This window comes from Xenopus laevis, chromosome 6S, assembly GCF_017654675.1.
Source record: "Xenopus laevis strain J_2021 chromosome 6S, Xenopus_laevis_v10.1, whole genome shotgun sequence".
NCBI classification, from domain to species: Eukaryota; Metazoa; Chordata; class Amphibia; order Anura; family Pipidae; genus Xenopus; species Xenopus laevis.
Window position 1 is genome coordinate 65,492,946 of NC_054382.1, and position 10,452 is coordinate 65,503,397.

Sequence of the window (10,452 nt, forward strand, 5' to 3'; positions counted from 1 at the left end):
TGCAAGTGTCCATTTTACTGCCTGTTGAGCGACTTTGCTCCAGCATGTTGGGCAGCTGAGGATGCTGAAGTGTCGCGAACAGTGGCTATTCAGGTTGTGTGGTGCGGCAAAGGCCGGCTCTGGTTCTGCTTTTTTCTTCTGATGCGTCAGGCTCTGTTGTATTTTTGTGTCTCTAACTGTAAAGAGCAGGCGATGTTGCCAGCAATCCCGGGTCTTCTGTTCCTCCACGACTTTAGGTTCGTCTGGATCTTCGCTGCCAGGGGCTTTGATTGCTCTTGTCGGAGCTGGGGTAGGAGTTGCTGCGGACTCTGGGTGCGGGCCATGGTGCTGACTTCTTATTTTCCTCATGTACCACGGGCTTGTCATTACCTGCCTGCTAGCATGGGAGAGAGCACTGGGGCAATGCTCAATGTTTCACAGTCCTGCCACTACGAGATAAGCTGGGAGAAAAAAAGGGGTCACTGCCACTACCCACAAAATCCGGCTTGTATGATGTGCAAAAGAATGGGCTGCTGTCACAGTTGTAGCGCTTAGCTTCCGGTTTTGGTAGAAGTTGGGTTATGGGGAAGATGCAGAGTGCAGAGCTGCAAAGTGAGTTGCCCTATTGCCGTTTTGCAGTACACAGGAAGTAGTGTTTTCAAACAGTATTTTTTTAATAAAGCATTGATTTTAATAAACTTTATGCAGGGTATACCTATTATTATTGGGGGGAAATGGATTTTTTAATACAAACATTTTTAGTAGTACTGCTCCTTTAAGACAGTCGGCAGTAATTTGAGAGAGTTTTCAGGAAAAGAGGTACAATAAAAAAAGTCCTTAATACAGCTTATGAAAAAATGATAAAGAGAGACAGTCATGGGCAAATATGCTTTGCCAAAAATTCACCAAACTCATTGAAATCTAAGGGTGGCAAACTATTTTTTGACTCACAATAATTTTTTTAACCCATTAGAGTCTATGGGGCCCATTTACTTAGCTCGAGTGAAGGAATAGAGGAAAAATACTTTGAATTTCTAATGTTTTTTTTGGCTACTTCAACCATCGAATGGGCTACTTCGACCTTCGACTTCGATTCGAACTAAAAATCGTTCAACTATTCGACCATTCGATAGTCAAAGTACTGTCTCTTTAAGAAAAAACTTCGACCCCCTAGTTCGCCACCTAAAAGCTACCGAAGTCAATGTTAGCCTATGGGTAAGGTCCCCATAGGCTTGGCTATCTTTTTTTGGATTTAATTGTTCGATCGAACGAATATCGCTAAATCTTTCGACTTCGATATTCGAAGTCGAAGGATTTAACTTTGACAGTCGAATGTCGAGGGGTAATTAACCCTCGATATTCAACCTTAAGTAAATTTGCCCCTATAAGTGTCTTTTTCATGGCGAAACCTGGTGAAAAATGTAACTCATCACTAGAGACAGAGCCTCTTTTTTAAGAGTGAAACCAAAGAAAAAGTCAAATGACTAGTTTCATTTGTAACCCGATTTAATACAGCTAATAGGGAGATTAAGGGTACATTAGAGAAACACTGTCAGATCTGGTCAGCTGATCCAGTTTTAGGCCAGATTTTACTAATAAACTAAATCAGGGGTGTCCTTTTGGCTTCCCTGGGCCACATTGGAAAAAGAAAAATTGTCTGGGGCCACACATGAAATACACAAACACTTTTGATTTGTAAAGGTAAAGAAAATACACAGAAAATAACTACAATGCCAGTTGAATAACCAGATGGAGCTATACACTGGAATATGGGACACCTGGATATCAAATAGACTTATTATTATATTATTATGACGGTTCCTTGGGAACTGAGTGTTTCAAGCTGGGCCGCATGCTTTCTCCAGAGCATCTACCATTAAATATATAGTTGCCCCTAGCTTTAGAACTAGACATGTCGGGATTGTAGTTGAAGGAAGAAAGGGCAGCAAATACTGTGGGAAGCCTTTATGCAAGAAGGATCAGTGATAGTGATCACACAAAGTAATGAAGTAATCAAATGAATCTCATTTATGTTTCGAGTTGTAGTTGTGGCTACCAATATGTTTGGATATATATTCATATATATACAAAAAATGTGTATAATGTAGATGTTGCAGTTAATCTATGTGGGGCCGATTCACAAAAGGTCAATAAAGTGAATGTTATTTATAGCAAGCTGTAAAATGGTATCACTTCTTATACTTTTAGAATTAACGCTCGATTCACTAAAAGTTTTCTTGTCTGACTTAAGAATCAATTTATTTTTCGTTAATTTATGGTGTTCTGTGTGTGGTATTTTATAGCATGCGATTTTTGGTGTGGTTTTTTTAACCCATACAATTTTGTAACGTGTTATTTTATAGCAAACATTATTATGCAGTATTACACAAATAATTGTTACATGTTGCAGGTCACATAACTTCAACCACCTTCCACAACACCATTTCTGATCTTGTTCACAAGATGGAGAATACAGAGAGACCAAGTGCACAATCACTACTGGCAACACAGCCTCCCCTTGCTGTACGTAGTGAGAGGAGAGGCAGTACTGATTCTGGTGAAAGTGGCGGAAACAAAATAATAATAATAATGCAACACCATGCTAGCAGGGTAGGCTTGGAATGACTGGGCATGATAGAGGTGACTGCTACTTCCAGGAAAAGTAGATATTCAAAGGAAATAGCTGACCATGTCAACAGTATTGGTGTATTTCTCGTGACTGTGCAGCATTGTAATAAAAGATACCAAGATATAAAAATGGTCCTCAAGAAAAAACTCTCTGAGGATTCTAAATATAGGTACAAATCATGAGCAATGTTTTTATTCATGTTAACATTTGAAATATGGTTTACAGTGCAAGTCTACATTTTGAAAAGTCCTTCAATAAAATGTGAGGCTGAAGTTGTTTTTGTACACAGTGTAGTGAACATGGTTGGCTTGTGGGTTGTTAGAATGCACATGGGTGTATGTTTAGCAAGGCCAATAGCAGAATAGCAGACTTGGATCATGCAAGCACCTGCAGCACGGAGGGCAAAGGCAGTCCCATTAGTTTTCCAGAACAGCAACAATTCATGTCTGGGTTTGGTGTTGAAGTAATAACCTTTGATTGGTTGAGATGATCCAATAGAAGATGTTGATAGAAAGCTTAGGCAATGTAGAGCTTTAGAGGGTAACAGGAAGTTATTTTCTGCATGTAAAAGTTATGACCTTGACATATGTTGTATTAATGCAATTGTAGATGGAGGTACAAATGTGCATGTTCATTGTGGCATGATTTGCAGAAAAAAGCAATTACTATTTCTGCAGAAAACGGGAGTTCAAGGGGTATATTTATCAAACAGTGAAGTTAGAGATCACCACAGTCCACTAGTGTGATATTCTGCCACTATCAATGTATCAAGTATTTATCAATGAGTGAAAGTTCACCATTTGATAAATATGCCTGTAAAAATCCCTTAGAAATTAATGGAGAGTAGCGGAATTTGACACTAGTGGACTCTGATGATCTCTAACTTCACTCTTTAATAAATATACCCTCAAGATGGAAACTTATAATTGAAGGATTCTCGCATTCACTAAATTCCATATTGCAATTAATTGAATATGGTACAATAATGCATTCTTTGTCACAGGTAAATACATATTTTCTTTAATGCACAATTAGAGCATTGCATTGAATTGGGCCCATAGTATGCTAACTGATATAATATATTCTTCTTGCATTCTGTATGGGGGAAGTGTATATGCACTCTTTCACTTGTGGGTGCTTAGTCAAAATATTATATGTATGTGACTGTGCTAAGTATCAATACATTTCCCATGTTTATTTACTTATGTGTATGAGCCATCTTAATCACTCTACAGAGCTAGCAAGAGTCCTCAATAAAAACCACTACTAAACTTGCAATGAACAGAAAAAAACCTTTATTTCTAGAAGTCAAAGAATTGATCTTCAGTATCAAAATATAATTTTCTGACCAAGGTAAGGGGTGCATGCCTGTATTGCAATGTGTATGCAGTACTGCAATAGTGTTAATTAACGCTATACATTTCCCTGCACCTTATCACTGATTTGCAATGTATCTCGTTTTTTAAGCAATGAATTTGATTAAACAGAATATAATTTCTGTAGCAGAATGAAAATGTCATTGGTTATTTCTTTACTTAAATAAATAGTAAAACTGGCAAATGAACAAGTTAGATGTCAAGCCTACATAGCTGCTTCATAGCCCTGTGTTCCATTAAAATAATTAAACCCCTTTCCCCCAAATATATATTCTAATTAAAAAGGAGGATAAAAGGCTTTAGGAAAGTAGCTTTCCAAGCTCATAATGAATCTTAAAGGTCTTAAACATACATGCATTTTACAAGGTACTTACAGTTTGACAGTTTCTAATAAGAAAAATTAAGAACTGTGGAATCCTGAACCAAAAAAAGCAATCAATAGAGCTCTATGGAAGAGATTAACCAACAGCAAGACCAATTAAGTTTCCTGCCCTACTTTTGGTAAGCTCTGAGAAATAGCTTCTTATTCATGTGTATGAAAGTTTTAGAAATAACTTCACACTTATATTGTGAATCAGAGTAAAATACAAATATTTTATCATACTTCAGATAACACCTGAGGTAAACCATGTTGTATACTTACAATTCACTGTATTATTTAGGATTTTACCTAATGTGGAACATGTTGTTTAAATAAAAAATGAATGTACAATCTTCTAATATTTAAATACCTGTACAAAACCCAGTTGTATTTCTATTAAAACATGAAGTTCATTCTTTGATGACAAATTCTGTTTCTATACAAAGAAATGTTATAGAGCTTAAAAGTGACCAAGGAGTGACCAATGATTAAATGAAAATATTACAACATAACAAGAGCTCATTTGCAGCATATAGAGTGCTTTTAATTTTATACAGTTACATGACTGGTAGTGATATATGAACCTGTAGTGTTTCTTTTTGCCGAAATGCATTGCAGTCAATGTGAAGGCAAAATTACATTGTTAAGGTATTTTTAGCACTGCAATGGCATATGCATTATCCTAAATTGTCAGAGAACCGATTTTCCACTATGCTACAACTATCATAGAAACAAATTGTTCCCATACAAACATGCCACATTAAACATCTCCTTAGACACGGGAGCATTTCAAAGGCCTTTAATCTCATTGGTTTATTTAGAAGGCCAGAGGTTTATAATAATGACATATATGGTGCAACGGACTGCATTTCTGGTTGAAATTATATATGTGAAGCACACTGCATTTATCACAGAAAGGTGGGTGCAGATGTTGTGCCAATTGGCAACATTCTTTAAAAGTATTGTGTCTAAAGCTGCTCCATGTAGTTGCACATTTTTTTAAATTCTTTATTTATAGTATTTGATTTAACAGGGGGTGAGGTATAAAAAGGTAAAGAGGAGGGGAAACAGAGAGTGTAAGCATTTAATTATCCATATAACATAACATCATATACTTACAGTCTATATATAAGAGATGAATCGCTTTATAGCAAAGGTAAGTGTCAGGAACTAAGAGAACACATTCAGATTTTGGGAGACTGAGCAATGAATAAGGTAAAGATAACATATGCGAATATCGTTTTCAATTTTTTGAAGAAGGCATCAGTAACATTTAATGGGGCGGCATGAAAGGGTATATAGTATTTTGGGATTGCAATTATTTGTATTGCCTTTATTCTTCCAGTTCATGATAGGCAAAGGTGTTTCCAATTGCTCAGCAGTTTCAGAATGCTTGTCAAAAGTGGTTTGGAGCTATCTCTGTAGAGTTTAGACAAGTCAAATGAAATGAGAACTCTTAGGTACTTTATTGGTTCATTGGTCCATTGGAATGTAAATTTATTTTTGTTGTTAGGAGCTTTTGTTATTTTGTCATATGTAGATAATTGCTTTGTTTCCAATTGTAGTCTGGCTTTGTTGAATTTGTTCTACTGTCATTTGAGTGATCAGAAAGTATTGTTTCTCATATATAAGCTTTAGTAATCAAGTGGAGTCAATTTTGGTTAATAAAGATATAGTCTATTCTATTATACAGTAGTTATTAAAAGATTTGGAGTAGTTGGTGTAATCTCTTGCTTGTGGATTCATAATTCCTAATAGTATCTAATAAATGCAGTTTAAGAAGAGATCTCTTGCCTATTTAAGTCTTTAATATGAGACGTTGAATTTCTTTCTAGACAAATTCCATACTGGGTTAAGAGCTAGGTTGAAGTCTCTCCCCACAAGACCAAGGCCTTTGGCAAATGATTCTAATTCTGTAATAGTTTCCCATAGAAAAGTGACCTGTATTAGGAGCATATATCTTTGAAATTGTTAATTTTTTGTTGTTAACCATGCCTTTAATCATTGAATGTCTATCTTCTGTATCCTGTTCATAAGAAATTAGTTTGAAAGGAGATTTAGAATCATCACTCCTTAATTACAAATCAACCTCAAATTATGACATTTATATTCTACCTTTACTTAAGATTCGGCCCCTAAGCTCAATAATACACAGCAGCACAGAGCATGTGCTGTGAATCAGCAGAATAGAAAATAGGGAGCTACTGGGGCATCTTCAGAGGCACAGATCTTTACTGCTAAAGGGCTGTGGTTGCATTGGGCTGAAACCAGCCTGCTTCTTTAGATAAGCTTTAGTTCTCATTTAAGTTTAAGTAAGATCCATTTACAGATGCAGCCACTTTGGTTTGTCTGTTTGACACAGAATAACTAAACACAGATATCCCATTTATCTCATTTAACACAGAAAACTGCGTCACAACATCCCATCTAATTAAAGCATTCACCATTGTTCACAATGGTGCTTTGGTATGCTAATGGAAAGGTTAAATGCATTAAATGAGTTAAGATGACTTTAGATAACGCAGTTTCTTCAATTAACCATGAGTCATGACGCATTTATCTCACAAATCCAAGTGGCTTCATCTGTATATCCCATGAGCTCTACCCATACATAATATTTGTACTTGCATAGATAACTGGCTAAAAGTAGATTACAAAGAGTGGTGGTAAATTGAAATTTCTTTAATTGAAACAGTGTTGTTAGTGGAGTATTGCAGGGCTCTGTTCTTAGTCCTTTGCTTTTCAACTTTATTAATGGAGGAGGGCATTAAAAATATATTTATTTTTGCTGATGATACAAAGTTGTGCAGAACTTTGGGTTCCATGAATGATGCTGCCACTTTGCAGAGTGATTTGACCAAGTTGGAAAACTGGGCAGCAAACTGGAAAATGAGGTTCAGTGTTGATAAATGCAAGGTTCTGCACTAATGGCAAAAATAATATAAATGCTAATAAATAAAGTTATACACTAAATGGCAGTGTATTGGGAGTTTTCTTAACTGAAAAGGATCTAGGGTTTTTTGTAGATAACAGGTTGTCTAATTCCGGGCAGTGCCGTTTTGTGGCGACTAAAGCAAATAAAGTTCTGTCTGCATAAAAAAGGGCATAAACTACAGGGATCCCGGCAAATGTAAAGAAGCGGTAATGGTGGAGCTCATCCAGGCATGTAGCATCTCATGGCCGGTCGCTGCTCTCTCGAGATTTTGGCAACTTCACGTTCAAAAACAAATACTCACAGTGAGCGCTGACCATCACATACATACTGAAGACGCTAATATTAATAATAATACGGCTTTATTGTAACACACAATACGAGAAAAATTTGACAGTGGGTGTGCAAAAAGTTACGCATTTCGTGCCTCTGTACTCGGCACTTTCTCAGAGTTTCTCAAGGGATGAAAACCTTTATAGGTCCCTGGTAAGGCCTCACCTGAAGTATGAGGTAAAGTTTTGGGGTCCAGTCTTTAAGAGGGATATAAATGAGCTGGAGAAAGTGCAGCGATGTGCAACAAAACTGGCTAGAGGTATAGAAGACTTGAGGTTGTTTTCTCTGGAAAAAAAAAAAGACGCTTGCGAGGGGACATTTACAAGTACATTGGATGACATTATAGACAAATAGCATGGGACCTTTTTACCCCTTAAAGAGGATCACCACACCAGAGGCCACCCCTTCAGACTAAAGGAAAATAACTTTCATTTGAAGCAGTATAGGTGGTTCTTCACAGTGAGGACAGTGAGGTTGTAGAATGCATTGCCAAATGATGTTGTGATGGCCAATTGTGTTAATATTTTTATGAGTGGCTTGGATGATTTCTTGGACAAGCATAATATCCAAGGCTAAGGTGATACTAAAATCTATAGTTAGTAGATATATGGGTATATATACAGTCGTTTATGTAAATGTACGGAGGGGTCAGTGTCAGTGTGTGTGTATATGTATGGATTCTGGGTTTTAAATGGAGGGGTTGGACTTTCAACCAGATTTAACTAGTTAACTATGTAACAATATAACTATGTACCATTGCTACTATCAGAGATACTCTGGACTACACAAGTGAGGAGCTTTTTGCACTTCCTCTGCACGTCCTTTTGCACTTCCTCAATAGCACCCACCTTAACAGCCAACAGACGGTTAGTCTAGGTAGCCTGAGCATTCATTTCTTGCTGCACAAACACCGCATTGCAGAAGTGCATCTTGGTTCCCCACAGTCATCACAAGCACAATCAGCATACCACACTTCTGATACCACATGTCACTGATTGGCAGTGAAGGAGCCAGACAGCAGGTCTGGCAACAGAAAGTGCAGTTTTGCCTTTAATTGCAGATTGTATATCAAACAACAAGCTGCCCATGCCCATCCTTAAAGCTTACAAAAAAGACAATAAAACACAAAATAAAATCCAACTCCTGTCCGGAGGCTAACTAGACATACAGTTTTTGCCTTTCTAACTGCAGCTATTCTGATCCTGAGGTGCTTTACAAAACACAACAAATGTATTCACTTTTCAGTACAGTGTGGCTTATATTAGAGCAGAGCATTAGAGCATATTACAGGCAGTCCAGTAAGCTAGATGCCCATTTTTTTTAAAAAACACAACAGCTAGGTTAATTGGAAACCTGTGCAGTACAGTTGCAATCAAAATAATAGCACTATGTTTAAAAAAGTGAATAAAGTTTTTTTTTTGGTAAAATTATATTCTATTTAATATACATTTTGTGAAATATTATAGACTAGGAATTAAAGATGTGAAATTAGAAAGGAATTAAACAGCTAAAAAGGTCACATCTCAGATGCCTTCAAATAGATTCAAATGAGCATTTAAAATACCTTATTTATGGTGCTATAAAATGTTCAATATATACCAGCCAATATTATGTGAATGTGCAGATGTGTTCTAATTGGTCATATTATTTTTCTGAATTTGAATAGTCATTTTAATAGTCATTTAAAAATCTACATTAAGAAGTCTTAATTTATGTTATAAAACCTATTCAGTGATCTGTATTTCTACTACAGTTATTCACACAACCCAAAATGTTCCTTTGAAGTTTAGTACTGTGAAATACCTCATTTAGACCTATACCTATTCATGATCAAAGCTTCATAACTTCTGTGTCTTTCAAATTGTTTGATAAAAAGGTCATGCTTTATTGTTCTATTCCTTCATCTACAGTGGGTGGTGTTTTATAAGACTTTAATTTTTATTTCAGTGCCATATGCAAATCTATGAAACATCCAATGTAATTGCTCGTTTTCTTATAATACTTTTTGTACTTGTTAAGGAAGGGATTATAACTTGCCATATAGAACACTACTTCAAAACAATCTGCTGATGAAGTAAACTTTATCTAGACATTTGGTTTACATAGCTCTGCATGTCTCTCATGTTGCTACGTTAATTGTTCCATTGTTATCCATGACTGTCAAATGTGTACAAGTATTGACAATAGGCACTATTGTGCCTATTTAATAAAATTCTATTTTTTTCCACAAATCTCTAAATTTTTTTAGTTTTTTTCTGTATTTTATTAAAACTCTAAAATTGTTAGATTTATTAAGTATAAAAACCACAAGAAACTTAAATTCGCCAGATAAAAACTGTCAGAGGCCTATAGAAGTCAATGGGAGCTGTGCTGAACCTATTGGACCATGTTTAAACAATTCAGACTTTTAGAGGTTTTCTAAATCTCACTAGTGATTGTCCAAAAAACTTTTCTATCTTTTAGTGTATTTTCAATTAATTTATGTTGTCATTCATACTTTTAATATTTGTTTTTTTAATAACTTTCATGGCATTCATAATTTTTAACCAGGGTTTTCAAAACCACTAAAATTCGACCTTTAACAAATGGGCCTCCAAGAGTTAGGATATTTCAGAGGTCAGATACTAATGGTCATAAATAGGGATGGGCGATTTTTTTCCGCCTAAAAAATGATGCCCATAGACCTGTATGGTGTTGTGCTTCAAAATAAAAAGACCCACGTCAAAAAAAAAATTTTTGACGCCCATAGACTTTAATGGCGGCGAATTTTTGGCGAAACGAAACTGGTCAAATTCGCCCATCATTAAACTTAATTTTGACAAGCAACACTAGCATATAGGTA